General features: G+C 37.1%; 1 protein-coding gene across 4 annotated transcripts in view; it reads right to left on the bottom strand.

Moving 5' to 3' along the window:
• HS2ST1 (heparan sulfate 2-O-sulfotransferase 1) overlaps positions 1 to 16,114 on the bottom strand; it is a 153,481-nt gene that overhangs the window by 111,431 nt on the left and 25,936 nt on the right. The window lies entirely within an intron of this gene.

Here is a 16,114-nt window from a genome sequence, read left to right as displayed (position 1 = left end):
AATGCTGTTTCTGCATCTATTAATATGATCACATAATTTTCTTAATTGGCCTGCTAATAGTAAATGATTATACTGTTTTTATAAATGCTGAGCTAGCATTGCACGCCTGGAATAAATCACACTTGGTCATAATATATAATTCTTTTCATACATTTTTAAATTCAATTTGAAAATATTGAGGATTTTTGCATGTATATTCATAAGAAATACTAATCTGTAGTTTTCCTTTCTTACATTGTCTTTGGTTTGATTAGGGTAATGCTGGCCTCACAGAATAAGTAAGAAAGTATTCCCTCTGCTTCTCTTTTCTAGAAGAGATTGTAGATAATAGGTAAATTTTTCCTTGAATGTTTAATTAAATCAAGAGCATTAAAAAAATAAAATAAAGCATTTGGCTTTTCAGGCAGAAATGAGGAGGCAATAGTGGTTGAATATTTTTAAACTCCTAATATCCTCAAGGCACTGGTTCTAATACTTTAAAAATATTATCTTTATAATCTTTTCAACAAACTTATGAGCTATTAATTCCCTTATTAGTCCCTTAATACAATTTTTTTAAAGAAACCTCAAAGTAAGTACCTTGCCCATGTTAACACAGCTAGTATATATAGATTTGGTATTTTAACCTAAGTATATTTAACTCAACATTTCTTCTATTTCCTCTAGATTTTATTATTATTCACACGCACACACAAAAGGGAGTTAGAAAGCAAAAAGAGAAGTAAAGGGAATGAAAGAGCAAAAACCTTGAAACTTCAGCTTTAGGAGCATAATGGGAGGTAACATGACACAATACTGTTTATTCCATACATTTTGAGACGCATAACATAGTGGTTAAAAGTAAGATTGCCCAGCCGAAACCGGTTTGGCTCAGTGGATAGAGCGTCGGCCTGCGGACTGAAAAGTCCCGGGTTCGATTCCGGTCAAGGGCATGTACCTTGGTTGCGGGCACATCCCCAGCGGGGAGTGTGCAGGAGGCGGCTGATCGATGTTTCTCTCTCATCGATGTTTCTCTCTCATCGATGTTTCTAACTCTCTATCTCTCTCCCTTCCTCCCTGTAAAAAATTAAAAAAAAATATTTAAAAAAAAAAAAAAAAAAAAAAAAAAGGAAGATTGCCCAAGCTTAAATCTTAATTCCATCACTTCCTAGAAGTGTGACTCTGGGCCATTTTTCCTATGGGAGCTATGTTTTTCCTCCTCTGTAAAACAGCATGATTACTTACCCTTCAAATGTTTTTATAAGGATTAAATTATCGAATTAAATAGCCTACTGTATGTAAAGAACTTAAATCTCATATATTTTTAAATAATTTGTCACTGCTTTTTAAGATGACAAAATTTATTTTAAAAACTTAGCCCATAATGTTCTGAAATTTGCTAATTACCTGAAATTCCCTCGTTGCATACTGACAATTTGAGTCCACAACTTTCATGCTAATGTAGGTTAATATTTGAATCCAAGGATAAGGAGCAAAATGTGGCAAATCTTTACACATTACCATCTGTAATTTCAAATGATAAAACTGTAAATGATTTCAATGTTAAATACAATGTATTTTTACCATCCAAAGATTCAGTAATGAGAAGTTCTATTTTACAGTTTCTGAATACACCCCCAAATTTCTTAACTTTAACTAGCACGGATCTGTATGAGATTAACAGGAAAATATTAATCAAAGTCTAAAGAGAGAAAATAATTTAACACTATGAATCTTTCTAAATGCACGATAATTTACAATGGAGATGTATCAAGCACCACAGAGTAATGAGACATTTTTCCTGGTAGGAAAATCTTAGTGTCACCCTTTAAAGAAGCCAATCCTTTCTATCAAACTACAGGTTTTCCTTTTTAAAATCACAACTCAATTGCTGAGCAAAAAGTCAGATCACAAAAACTGACTGAAAGTAAAGGCATCACAGGGAGATAATCTGAAAGGGGAAAAGTTCCTTTTACCATCCATCAGGTCCTTTGGAGCAGGTTCACATTGCTCAGAACCAATTTTAATGGGAATATAACTGATATGTTTCTACAGTCACATGGCCAGTTGAGAATATTTGTTTAAAATTATCTTCCAGTTAAAAGTATGTAAGCCGTGCTATGTTTTAAAGAACTTTGAGGACTTAACTGATTCCTTTTCAGCATTGAATCTAGCAGAGATGTTCCTTCAGAAAACTTTGGCTTTACCTGCAGGTTCTCTACTGGACTACTTTCCTCTGAATGTGGAACACCTTGGATTCAAAAGGAAATTTTTTTTTAAATCCTGAATTTTCAGAATAGGAAATTATCGCTTGCATATTTATTCCTTAAGGCAATAGGTCCACTCCTAGTTGATTACCCCAAATAACTGCTACTCGAGCCTTCTCTGCCCAAATTTTATCAAGAAAGAGATTTAACAAAATTATATATGTGCACATGTAATATATACATATATCCTATAAATATCCTATATAATAAAAGCCCAGCGACCGACTGGTGGAACGACCAGTCGACCAGTCACTATCATACACACTGACTACCAGAGGGCAGACGCTCAACACAGGTCCACTCCCACAGTGGGAGCAGCCACTTAGAGGGCAGGTCCCCAATGGCTCAGCTGACCAGGATGAGTGGCACTCCCACAGGAGACCGATCCCAACAGGCCACGCCCCCACCAGTACACAAATCCCGTGCACCAGGCCTCTAGTAATATATATAAATATGTATACAACAAACATATTTACACATATATAACTTATAAATGTACGTTATACATGTAATTTATATGTATGTGTGTATAGATAGATAGATAGATAGAACTTTTATTTGAAGGATATACCAGTCAACCATTTCTTGATATACTCTAGGTATATTTTCGGATAAAGATTATTTATTTAGCTCCCCATCCTTAACTCCCTCAGCTTTCACTGAGGATACTGTAAGAAAACAGCTTTGGCCGAAACCGGTTTGGCTTAGTGGATAGAGCGTCAGCCTACGGACTGAAGTCAGGTTCAGTTCTAATCAAGGTCATGTACCTGGGTTGCGGGCACATCCCCAGTAGGAGATGTGCAGGAGGCAGCTGATCGATGTTTCTCTCTCATCGATGTTTCTAGCTCTCTATCTCTCTCCCTTCCTTTTAAAAAATCAATACAATATATTTTTTTAAAAAAAAGAAAAACAGCTTTGTGAAACCCACTACATTATTCAATACCAAGTTCCAAGCTCAAATTAATTAAGCTATACACCTAGTATTTACACATTTTACTGTAGGTAAATTATAAGTCAAAAAAAAAAAACCTTTTCAGCTCAACATTGGTAAATGATTGAGGACTCTAAGACAGCATATATGTTCTCACTGTCCCTATAGTCTTCACGCTCTATTCTAATTTATATGTTTTACCCTGATCCTAAAACTTTCTCCTCTTTCATCTATTTTGTTTTCCACTGAGATGATCACAGTGAAAATCTAAAAATGCCCTTGTAACAATCAGGAGAAGAAAGAAGAATAAAACAGGCTGAAACTTTGATATAGCCAAACCTGACTAGCGAATTATCATCAGTTTACTAGAGAGAAAAATAAAATTCAAGCTGGTTGCTTACATTGTGTAGGCTATTTAAAATTAGTTGAATAATGTATAATTAAATAATTTGATAAGTCTATAAGCAATGTATTTATATTGTGTATGGTGACATTATTATCAAATATGTGTGTTTTTTATCTTAAAATCCCAATTCAGGAATCTTAAAATCTTATTTGCTAGATACAGCTTACTCTAAGTGGTCACTAAAATGTTAAAAAGGCAGAAACAGTATGAACAAACTACATGCCAACAAATTGGATAACCGAGGAGAAATGGACAAATTCCTAGAAATATACAACCTTCCAGAACTTAGGAAAAATCAGAAAACCTGAATAGACTGGTAGCAACTAATTAAATTGAAGCAGTAATCAAAAAACACCCAGCAAACAAAGGTCCTGGACTGGACGACTTGAGGTTTGCCAAACATTCAAAGAAGAACTAACACCTACCTATTCTCCTCAAACTATTCCAGAAAATTCAAGAGGAAGGAAGATTTCCATGCTCTTTTTTTTATGACACTAACATTATCCTAATTCCAAAACCAGATACAGACACTACAAAGAAAGAAAATCCCTGATGAACATAGATACTATTATTCTCAACAAAATATTAAAAAGACCATAAACCATGAGCAAGTGGGATTTACTACAGGGATACAAGGCTGGTAAAATATTCACAAATGAATAAATGTGATATACACCACATAAACAAAATGAAGGATAAAATTCGCAATATATATATATTTTATCATATATCAATAGATGCAGAAAAAGCATTCAACAAAATCCAGCAACCATTTTTGATAAAAAGTCTCAGCAAAGTGGGAATAGAAGGATTAACATAATAAAGGCGATATATGACAAACCTACAGCCAACATCACATTCAATGGGCAAAAACATAAAGCATTTCCTAAGAGGAACAAGAAAGGTTGTCAGCTTTTACTACTCTTACCCAACATGGTATTGGATGTCCAAGTCACAGCAATCAGACAAGAAGAAGAGATAAAAGGCATTTAAATTGGAAAGGAGGGAGTAAAACTCTCATTATTCACATATGACATGATACTGTACATAGGAAACTCTAAAGGCACCACCAAAAAATTACTAGATTTAATAAATGCAATCAGTATACAAAATTAACATCAAGAAATCAATGGCATTTTTATACACCAATAATGAAATCTCAAAAAGAGAAACTAAATAAACCAAAATTCTATTCACCACTGCAATAACAACAACAAAATAAGATACCTGGGAATAAACTTAACCAAGGAAATAAAAGACCTATACTTTAAAAATTACAGGACATTGAAAAGGACATAGAGGAAAATACAAACAAGTGGAAGCATATACTGTGTTCATGTACTAGAAGAATTAACATCACTAAAATGTCCACAGATCTAGAACAAATACTCCAAAAATTTATGTGCAACCAACACAGACCCTGCATAGCCATGCCATCTTGAAAAAAAAGAAACAAGTTGGAGGGATCACAATACTGGGTATCAAACTATACTATAAAGCCATTATAATCAAAACAGCCTGGTACTGGCACAAGAATGGGCATATAGATCAGTGGAACAGAACAGAGACCCCAGAAATCAACCTATGTCATTATGGTCATTAATATCTGACAAAGAAGGCAAGAGCATACAATGAATAAAGACAGTCTCTTCAATAAATGGTGTTGGGAAAATTAGATAGGTACATGCAAAAAAAATGAAACCAGACCACCAACTGACACCATACACAAGAATAAACTCAAAATGGTAAAAGATTTAAATGTAAGTCATGAAACCATAAAAATCCTAGAAAAAAAAAAACAGGCTATAAAATCTCAGACACCTCACATAGCAGAATTTCCACCCATGTATCTCCCTAGGGCAAGAGAAATAAAGAGAAAAAAATAAGCAAATGGGACTACATCAAACTAAAAATCTTCTCAACAGCAAAAGAAACCATCTTCAAAATGAAAAGGGAACCCACTGTATGGGAGAACATATTCGCCAATGATACATCTGATAAGGGGTTAATCTCCAAAATATATAAAGAACTCATACAACTCAACACCAAGAACACAAACAATTAAAAATGGAATTTCCATTTGACCCAGTGATTCTACTCCTGGGAATATATCCTAAGAATCCAGAATCAGAAAGAATATATGCATCCCTATGTTCATAGCAACATTATTTATAATACCGAGGATCTGAAAACAACCCAAGTGCCCATCGGTAGGTGAGTGGATTAAAAAACTGTGGTACATTTCCACAATGGAATACTATGTAGCTATAAAAAAGAAGGCTCTCATCCAGCCAGCATGGCTCAATGGTTGAGCATTGATCTACGAACCAGGAGGTCACAGTTCAATTCCCAGTCAGGGAACATGACTGGGTTGCAGGCTCAATCCCCAGTGTGGGGTGTGCAGGAGGCAGCCAATTGATAATTCTCTCTCATCACTGATGTTTCTATCTCTCTCTTCCTCTCTGAAATCAATAAATATTTTTTTAAAAAAAGGCTCTCACCCTGACCAATGTTGCTTAGTGGTTAGTGTCGACCCGTGCACCAAAGGGTCTTGGGTTTATTTCCCGGTCAAGGGCACGTACCTGGATTGCAGGTTCAATCCCTGTCCCAGTTGGGGTGCCTACAGGAGGCAACCAATCGATGTGTGTCTCTCCCATCAATGTGTGTGTGTGTGTCTCCTTCTCTTCCACTCTCTCTAATAAATTCAATGGAAAAAATATCCTTAGGTGAGGATTAACAAAAAGAAGGATCTCTTATCCTTTGCAACAGCATGGATGAACCTAGAGATTATCATGCTAAGAGAAATAAGCCAGTCTGAGAAAGACAAATAAAACATCCCATGATCCCACATATATATGGAATCTAATGAACAAAATAAAGTGAAGAACAAAATAGGTCCAGAGGCATAGATGCATGGAACAGACTGGTGGATCTCAGAGGGGAGGAGACGATGGGAAGAGATTAATCAAAGAAGTTTAGATGCATATATGCATAGCCCATGGACATAGACAATAGAGTGGTGAGGGCCTGGGGTGGGGCAGGAGCTGGGTGGATGGGGGCAAAAGGGGAGAAAATGAGAGACATCTGTAATGCTGTCAACAATAAAAAAAATGTTTAAAAGCAGACACAGGCAACTACCTGCTGAGATACTCAGAGCATCTGTCAGTGACAAGTGCTATTAAGAGAACTGATATATGCAAATACTTTTAATATGCATTCCAATTTGCCATAAAAGGAAAGAATAAATCTGAATAATCTACTGTGAATAAATTCTGGATGAAACAAATATTAAAACATATAAACTACTAAAATGCTTTTATTATGTTGTTTCCTTTGCCTGAAATGCCTGTCCTCCTACTAATTGGTTCAGCCACTTACAAACAACTCCTTATCCAACCAAGGTTCAGTTCAACATCTTCTTTTGAAAGGGCTATAGAAACTTGACAAATCCATTCCACTGCAGTCATAAAGAAGAAAAGATGAAGAGGCATTTCCTGGAATTGTCTACTAGGACGATGGAAGAAGGAGCCACATCTTTTACTCCAACTTTTTATTTTTGGAAATTTTCAAACTTCAAAAAAAGTTGAAAGAAACTACAATAAAACCCTTATGTCCTGCATCTAGCTCATTCCATTTCAGTGGGGCAAAACTGGTTCTTGGAAGGGAGTGAAAAAAATCTTAGACATTACAAAAAAAAGGGGGGGGGGGGACCTAGACTGACCTACTGTTATCAGTTTGCCACATTTGCTTTCTCTCTTCACACACACACACACACACACACACACACACACACACACACAGAAGGTTTGGGGTTTTTGTGGATTGAACCATCTGAAAGTTACTTGCAGCATCCTGACATTTGACTCCTTAAATATATCAGCATGTGCCCACCAAAGAGCCTGGGTATTTTCCTCTATAGTCACAATACAATGATCACACTCAGAAAATCTATTGTTGTTATTGTTGCTATTGCTATTTATACCATCCATTCTCAATTTCTCCAATCATTCCAGCAATGTCATTTATATGTTTCAGCTCCAATCCAAGGCCCAACGAGGAATCCAGCACAGAACAGTTAATTGCCATGTCACTTTAGTCTCTTTTAATTTTCTTGATTTTTTTCTTTATTTACTTAGTCTTCCATGATACCTGTATTTTTTTAAAATATATTTTATTGATTTTTTACAGAGAGGAAGGGAGAGAAATAGAGAGTTAGAAACATCGATGAGAGAGAAACATCCATCAGCTGCCTCCTGCACAATCCCTGCTAGGGATGTGCCCGCAACCAGGTACATACCCTTGACCGAAATCGAACCTGGAACCCTTGAGTCCGCAGGCCGATGCTCTATCCACTGAGCCAAACCGGTTAGGGCAATACCTGTATTTTTGAAGTTTCCAAGCCAACTGTTTTGTAGATTTCCTATCTGACTTTGGTTGTGTCTAGATTAAATTATATTTTTTTAAAAACTGGCAGAAGTACAACATAAGTGAAGTTGTAGTATTCTTTGTGATACATCACATCAAGAAAAATAATATTAGCTCATCCTATAAAGTTAAGTTTGATCATTTGGATAAACTAGCAAAATTTCTCCATATCCTGTTTCAAATCTTTCACTCAATGGTTTCAGCATCTATCTCAATCAAATATTTCTGTGCTGCTTACACTATTTATAGATTTTTCTACTGCTATAATTCTTTCTATAATTATTATTCAGTTTAAAAGAAAAGTAATGGCCACTTCCCAACTTTGGATATAAAGGCCCTGTATTCTGAGGGCCATGGGAAGGTTAAGTAGAGCAATTCGTGAGTCTCCTGAAGAACATCTCTGCATCTTACTAACTTTTAATTTAAAATTTCATGACGAAGGGTTTCTACTAATTGGGGGGTAAATACTGAAAACCACTACCTTAGAGCAACATTGTCTAATATAACACTGCAACAATTAAAAAGTTCTACCCCATCACTAGTTGCTACTTGCCACCTGCAGCTATTAATCACTTGAAATGTGACTAGTAAAACTAAGGAACAGAAATTTTCAATTAATTTAAATAAGCACACGGTGCCAGATGTACTGTATCAGGCAGTGTAGACTTAGAGAGCAGTGGTCGGCAAACCGCAGCTAGCGAGCCACATGCGGCTGGCTCTTTGGCCCCTTGAGTGTGACTCTTCCACAAAATACCACGTTCAGGCACGCACGTACAGTGCGATTAAAACTTCGTGGCCCATGTGCAGAAGTGGGGGGTGTAGGTCAGTCGGGCGACGGGAGACGCGGCGCAGGCGGGCTGCAGTGCAGGGGAGGCGCATGCGATTCATGCACCAGTTGAGTGAGCCACTCAGTCAGCAGTCTCATTGTGCAGTGGTTAGTGCTGGTCGCATCTGCAAATCCGGCACAGGTGACAAAAAGTACCTACTGGAAGCATAAAGTTACCTGTATTTTTCCAACCAGCTGCAAATCCTACAGGTATTTTTGTCATCGATTTAAGAATTGTAGTTATTTTGTGATGGTGGCTTTATTATTATAAAATGAAACATTTTTTTTAGGTATGTTGAGATGGTTTGGACATATAGAGAGGATGAACGAAAGGAGATAGATGAAAGAAGTATACAAGACGAGTGTGGATGGAAGAGTTGGAAGGGGTCGACCTCAGTGAACGTACCTCAATCAGACTGAGGAAGTTTTTAGCAAAAGCCAGCTTAGGAGTACCCTAATTAAGTTAATAACAATGTACCTACCTATATAGTTTAAGTTTAAAAAATTTGGCTCTCAAAAGAAATTTCAATCGTTGTACTGTTGATATTTGGCTCTGCTGACTAATGAGTTTGCCGACCACTGACTTAGAGAATCTTATTTAAAATGTTTATCTTCATGTTGGGGGATAGTTTGCCACTTAAATGCAAATACATGTAACAAATTTAAACACTTAAAAATAATACTGTGGCAAGAGAAGTAATAACTATCATTTGAGAACTTTCTATATGCCAAGTTTCATATCAGGTGTACATATATTCTCATTTAATCCTCACTATGCCCCGCTAACCAAGAGTATCCTCTTGAAAAATGTTTTGTAATGAAATTACTCACATAATTAGAGCAGAGTTCTCATAAACAAAATACATTTAGAAAAACTAGAGCCAGTTAAACTGTGAATTGAATCTGTACTGTACCATGCTAAAAATTTAATATCAAAATAAAAGCATTAGTTGGAGATAACAAATAGCTAATAAAAATCTCTAACATCTAGACAGTTTTTTAAAAATTAGCAACACCCTTATTATTCTGATTACAAGTAAACGGCACAGGGGAAACTTTAATTTCTATTGTCACTGAATTGCTTAAGAATATAGACCATACTGTGCCAAAAGCAAGTGGTAAGTTTTTCAAAGGAAAAACAAATCACAATTCTGGTCAACAGGCAAACATAAAGATCTGGTTAAATAAAGCTATTATGATATTTTTATTACTAACAGACTATATAGGAATAACAACTATGCTTTAAACTGCAAACTTATAAGCAGTCTCCTACAAATACTGATACCTTTTATACTGTAACACTCTAATACTAAAAGATATATATTAAAATATCTTCCCCCTCTTCTTCCCTCACCAGAGAGAGAGAGAGAGAGAGAGAGAGAGAGAGAGAGAGAGAGATTTGAAAAGGCTACATAGAAGGTTTTCATATATGATAAGCACAACCATTGAGATATATAAAATCAGAACTTCATTCCCTGATACAAAACCTACAACAGTTTAATTTAAAACTTTAGCTTAAAAAATAGGTTAAAAGGCACCATCTATGAACCAAAAAACAGGCTCTCACCAGACACCAAATCTGCTGATGCCATGTTCTTGAACATCCAAACCCTCCAGAGCTGTGAGAAATTGAAGTCTGTTGTTTATAAGCTACTCAGCCTATGGTATTTTGTTATGGAAGCCTGAACAGACTAAAACAGGATCTAATCAATACTCAAGAAATGCCAGCTATTATTAGGCATTTTAAAAAGTTTAATGCCTGGTTAGGTAGTTCCGTTGGTTGAAGGAATGTTGTCCTGTGCACCAAGGTTAAGGATTTGATTCCCAGTCAAGGCACATACCTAGGTTGTAGGTTCCAGCTCCAGTCAGAGAGTGGGGGGATGGGATAGGGAGGGGGGCCGGCAACCAATCAATCTTTCTCTCTCCCTCCCTCTCTCTCTCTCATCAAAAACAAAAAAATGTCCTTAGGTGAGGGGTGAAAGTTTAATAATGCAAAAATAAAAGTATTTAAGCCAATTAAAAAATAAATTAGTATCAGTATCATAAAGTACTTGTAATTCTAGATTGTTTCTCTCTTCTGGACTTTCCCATAGTACAATGCTCTCCTTTTTGGAATGCCCTTTGCTACCAATCCCCTATCTTCTCCAAATCCTTTGTATATGCTGTGCACTCCACCAGGAACATCCTTTTAACCTTTAGCCTACCCTGTCTCCTTCCCTCCAATGGCACAGGATTTTATTTAAATTTAGGATTAAATAAAAATAAAAATGCCTGGCATATAACAACTCTGAGTAGAGGACACAATCGTTCATATCTATGTACCCAGTTGGTCCAGGACAGGGAAAGACTCTAAGCATAAAAACAACACAGATGGAAAATGTTTTAAGGTTAAAAAAAGGAAGGAAGATAAAGGTGTATGTTATGGCATAAACGAATATGAATATTTTTAAGGAAAATTCTGTTAACTAGACTATCCACCATCAAGAGTAAGCAAATTAGCTTTCATGTTACTATATTTATAAGGGCATGTAATATGCAAACAACAGAAGTTTCTCTCAAAATATAAACAAAGTGCTCAGAAGTCCTGACACCATTTGTTTTTTTAAACTTATTTCCTTTAGATTGAGAATAAATAATAACATAGTTTGCTGAATATAATATGATACCTATTGGGAAAAAACTCTCCATTGGTCTCTCGTATTTCTGCATGCCCTATGAGCAAAAGCACTGATCACTCTTTGCTCCAGACTTTCTTTCCAAGGGTAGCTGCAAAAACAATAGCCTTGGAAGAAAGCAACAGTATCTTCCTCTACAGCAAAAATGTGTGCACCTTAAACTCAGGGCTCCAGTAATGCATCCCACTAGGTCTGCAGGTGTCATCCAGGCCACTTCATGTCACCCTACGGTAGGTAAAGCTCAGGAAACTGGTGAAAAATATTGACAATCGGGGGAGTCAAGATAGTGGCCAGCAGGACAGCAGTGAGGAATAGACTATGAATGAAGGAGGGAGGGAAAAGGGAGTGTGTGGGTGTATGTGGTTTGTGTGTGTGTGTGAGAGAGAGTAAAGGACAGTTAGATCCTGCAGGAGTCTCGGGGGCTGGCAGACCGGGCTCTACGGAACAGTAAGCCCCAGCTACCACTGCAAACACACTGCAGAGGCCAACACTGGCACAGAAACCACACCATCTGGAAGGGGAGAGCTGCTGTGACTAGGAGCCAAGCCTCAACACCACCCAGACTGGCCTCAGACACCACCACAGACCTTACAGCCACTCCAGCCAAAGACCTACTACCACATCTGCAGACCCATGGACACCGGGACTCCAGCCTCCCCAGCCACAGGTTCCTGTAGGTCCCAGAGTGTGCTCCCCGCCCACCAAACAGGCTGCTTCAGCCACAGGCTCCATGTGAACCAGCCCCTGGGCCCTCTGGTGAGTCTTGGAGTGTGTGACCCTCCTGCCAAGCCTACTGTTTCAACCACTGGCCCCACACTACCCGGCACCTGGGCCCTCCGGTGAGTTTTGGAATGCTGCAACCTCTCACCAAACCCGCTGCTTCAGCCACAGGTCCCGCGAGACTCAGCGCCTGAGCCCTTCAGTGAGGGCAAAACGGGGAGACAAAGACGAACCCCCAAAGGAGAAAAAAAAGGACTCGCCCCAAAATGGAACTAAATGAAACAGAGGCATGCAATATGTCAGAAAAAGAATTCAGCGTGAAGATCCTACAGATCCTAAATCTGTATGCTGGATGGGAATATCAACAATTTATGTAAGAATAAAGAGAAAATCAAGAATGATATACTAAAATAAAAAACACAATGGAAGGTTTCAATAGTAGACTAGAAGAAGCAGAGGACCAAATTAGGAGTTAGAAGACAAGGTAGGAAAACACACAATCTGAACAGCAATTGGAGAAAAAAATTAGAATGCAGGGGGAGAGCCTAAGGGAGCTTTGGGACAACATGAAATGAACTAACATCCATATAATAGGGGTCCCAGGAGGACAAGAAGTGGAGCAAGGATTAGAAAATCCATTTAAAGAAATAATGAGAGAAAACTTCCCTGTCTGGGGGAAGAAAAAAGTCACACAAGCACAGAGTCCCAAACAAGATGAACCCAAAAGACCACAACAAAACACATTAATAAATTCTCAGAATCCCTACATCAATCGAAATAATTGCGTGGAAAAAATCAGGACTTGCCGAGTTTAATCTTTCTACTCAAGTTTCTCAGTACATAATAATCCAATCAAATTTTTTCTGTGAACACTAGAACAGCTTTCTGGTATCCAAAAGGCAAGAATATTTTGCATGTTTTCTAGCCACAGGGGCTATGCTTTCTGATAAAGATGTGCTTGATATGAAGGACTCTTTAGTCAAGTGGTTTTTGGTATATGTATTTTGTGAAAGTCCCCAAGATTCTGATATATAAATACCTATATCTCACCCAGCTAAAATCAGTGCTTTAGGGATCCAGCCTCATAACCAGCAAGTGACTTCTATTGTTAGAGTGGTGGTCTAATAAACACTGGAGGCAGTGCAATTTGGTATAAAAAATTATAATCCTTGTAGTTCTAACAGCCTTAAATGAATCAGTTAACTGCAGTCACATCATCTATTCCATGCTTAATTTGCCTTACCTGTACAAGAAGACTTCATTGGACAATTATAAGATCCCTTCAACTCTACAATTCTTTCATTCACATGCTACTAAAATTGTTGTGGTTCAATGAAAGACATTCACCTCCTATGACAGCAATGCCAAATACACTTCAGTTTGGCATTCCTCCAAGACAAACAATAGGCTAGAAAAAAATTAAAACTCATACATAAGAATGAAATTCTAAATTCAAGAAGCCAAAAGGTAAGTAGCCATATTATTAGTAAAACCAGATGCTTTTGGACCCATACTTAAACTGTCAAATACTTATGGACTAGATAGAGTGATGAGGGTCTCTCTGAACATACTGCTTTGAGCAATTGGCCCAAAGGATTTCTATGTTTTTAAAAAGCCTCAGATATCGAGACGTTACTTTATTATTTAAAACTAGAGGCCCAATGCACGTAATTCATGCAAGGGGCTTGGCCCTTGAAGCCCCGGGTGCCTCAGCACTCGCAGCCCTCACAGCCCTGGCTGCCTCATGGCCCCGGCTGCCTTGCCCCCCGCCCACTGGTCGTTCCAGAAGGTCATTCTGGAAGGTCATTCTCCACCCAGTCTAATTAGCATATTAGCTCTTCATTATATGGGATAAACAGTCTTCTTTTGGGGCCACTGGTTTATGTTCCTGTAATAACATATTTATATTTTAAGTTCTTCTGAAGCTTGGCATATTAATAATCATGATTCATCCCTCAATTCAACATAACAGTAATCACCTATTCTATGAGAACAAGTTCAAGATTGTTACAAATGTCTTCTATAAAATCCACAGGTCACTGCAAAGCAACTTTAATTAGCTAAAGAGGTCTAAGATGGCAGCACATTTTTAGAGATGCAGACTCAGACCTAGCTTATTTGCTCTTTAAGTCTTATCAACCTAATTAGCCCCCTTCAGACCTGGTTTCTTCAAAAGATAATGTCTGATACTAGGACTATTTTTTTGTAAGAATTAAATGAGATTATTTCATACAGGTTCTAACAAGGACACCTACTAAGCATTCAATAAAGAGATAATATTACTAAATGATCTGGAACACAGTGAGTTCCATAATCTTTTCCCTATCTTCCCAATGGTATTCCCTACTATATCCTAACAATACTGTATATTTTTATCACACCTCCTATGTTAAATATACCTTAAAGGCCTCCGTTTTCATACCTTTGATCATGTAATAATCTCAACCTGAAATTTCCCTGTCAAATTCTTACCCATTCTTAAAATCCTGATCAAATTCATTCTCCTTTGAGAGAACTTCAAATATGTATTCCTTTCAGAAAGTTAGTCAGACCCCTGGTGCGTGCAGCTGGTGGTCAAGGGAAACACGTTATTAACTTACATAAAAATTTAGAAGGCTATAAGAGATAATAGGTGCTGGCTTCATAGAAAGTAGAAACTAGCAGTTTGAATGCTGGAAATAGGCCAAGGAATACATCTTCATTTTTGAAGCTAAACGTACAATGAAAGCAACACAAAGATATCAGAATGTCCAATATACACAGGAGTTGCTTCATGACTATTTTTGAGTTAATAATTGTAAGGGGAAAAAAGCCTTTTAACATTTAAAGGCTCACCATACCCTTTCTAGCCTTCAAAAAAATATGCTTTCCACCATTAAAAACAAAACAGAAACACCTAAATATTAAGATGCCATTTAAAAAACATGTCAATTTTTACTAAACTTTATTTTTAAATCAGTAGATCAAAAAATTTTCTATCTTTCTGGCACTTAATGTTTTCTAATTTATATATTCAAACTTACCTCTCACTATACCTCAAAAGTCAAATCCTCAAAAGCTATCTGCCCTCAAAACTTTGTTTATGCTTCTTAACCACTCTCTCAGACATCTTTTTCCACTATCAAATAATTTTTTCTTAATTTTATAGTATTTGCATGAAACCAAGCTATAGAGTCTCTCTTCACAACTTATGTTCTCCAAAGGAAATAAATAACAGAAAATCTTTGAAGGTAACTTCTGAATCCTTTCTAAAAAGCCTTCAGAAATAAAATTAGGAATTAAAATTTTTATCTTTGGGGACCAGGTTCAGGAGCTACAGGGTCCCACTTGCCCAGATGCTGATTGCTAAGATGATAAATTTTCTCTTCTTTCTTCATTAAGAACCCAAAGTTCTTTCTTCAGAAAGAGCTGCACAGCTCAGTAATAGACATTTAAACCACATTAGCAGTCAGTGATTCATATGTAATATTTATACTAAGACCACACTAAATACAAAATTCTAAATGTCTTTTTCTGAATTTTTAGAATCTAGTAAGATGTCTTATTTTTATTGATTTCAGAGAGGAAAGGAGAGGGAGAGACAGGAGCATCAATGATAAAAGAGAATCACTGATCAGCTGCCTTCTGCATGCCCCACACTGGGGATCAGGCCCAGTACCTGGACATGTGCCCTGACCAGGAATTGAACCCTGACCTCCTGGTTCATAGATCGACACTCAACCACTGAGCCACACCAGCCGGGCTAGAATCTTTTTATTTTGATGAATCTGATTAGTACTTTTTGTTAAAAATTTATTGTTTATAGGTCTTCAACAAGGCTTTAACATTACATTTAATTTTAGATCATAAAGGTCATCATAGTATTTTAAAGCCTGAAGAAACCTT

Source organism: Myotis myotis, unplaced genomic scaffold, assembly GCF_014108235.1.
Source record: "Myotis myotis isolate mMyoMyo1 unplaced genomic scaffold, mMyoMyo1.p scaffold_m19_p_2, whole genome shotgun sequence".
Taxonomy (NCBI): domain Eukaryota; kingdom Metazoa; phylum Chordata; class Mammalia; order Chiroptera; family Vespertilionidae; genus Myotis; species Myotis myotis.
Note: the sequence above shows the minus strand (reverse complement) of the source record. Positions and strands in the feature narration are given on the sequence as shown.